The sequence below is a fragment of the Malania oleifera genome, chromosome 1 (assembly GCF_029873635.1).
Source record: "Malania oleifera isolate guangnan ecotype guangnan chromosome 1, ASM2987363v1, whole genome shotgun sequence".
Classification (NCBI taxonomy): domain Eukaryota; kingdom Viridiplantae; phylum Streptophyta; class Magnoliopsida; order Santalales; family Ximeniaceae; genus Malania; species Malania oleifera.
In genome coordinates, this window is record NC_080417.1 from 25,827,488 (window position 1) to 25,828,258 (window position 771).

At 42.8% G+C, this 771-nt stretch overlaps 1 non-coding gene across 1 annotated transcript; it reads right to left on the reverse strand.

Moving 5' to 3' along the window:
- Positions 1-290: 290 nt before the first annotated feature.
- LOC131147390 (small nucleolar RNA R71) lies at positions 291-396 on the reverse strand. The gene has a single exon (XR_009134774.1). It is a non-coding gene; the product is annotated as a small nucleolar RNA R71 (small nucleolar RNA).
- Between the last annotated feature and the right edge of the window lie 375 nt (positions 397-771).

The following is a 771-nucleotide window of genomic DNA, read 5'->3' on the forward strand; positions in this document are numbered from 1 at the left end:
GACCCGAGGGGATTCATCGATGAATTGTGTCCTTGTCGACAAATTCTTCACTAGCCTCATCGACGAATTGGCAGCCTCATCGACGAGCCAGTAATTCCAAATTTTTCCTTAACCCCTCGGCATTCACTCATCGACAAGCTTCTGAATTTCGTCAACGAGAAGCCTTCAGCCTTCGTCGATGAAATCTGTGAAATTCCATTTTTACCCCTCTTTACATAATAAGTCCATACATCACGGTTCGGGTTCTTACAAATTTCTTAAAAAGTACTTCCTAATGGGGAAGACTAATCAGCTTTGGAGAGCCATCACGAGTTTCTCACAGATGGATAGGGAACTCTTTTTTGAGACATAGGAGAACTTTAGGGACCTACTTTGTAAATGCCCACATCACCAAAACCCCAAGTGGCAATTAGTCAAAACTTTCTATGAAGGGTTAGTTGAGAGAGATAGGTCTATGGTCGATGCGTCGTGCGGAGGTACTTTCCTCACTAAGCATGAAAATGAAGCTTGGATTCTCTTTGAGAATTTGGAAAAAAATTCTCAGCCACATGTGGTTGCTACTCGTAGACTCCCTAATCCATCAACCTCTAAACCAAAAGGAGTTTATAAGTTGGCTATTGGCCAAGACCTAGCCCCTACCTTGCACGCAATATCCAAAAAGTTAGATCAATGCCTGTCCTTAGGAACGCAGAAAAAATCATGTGCAGAGGTTTGTACGATCTGCTTTGACCCTTCCCATACATGTCACAATTTCTCTCATGTGCATTCCCA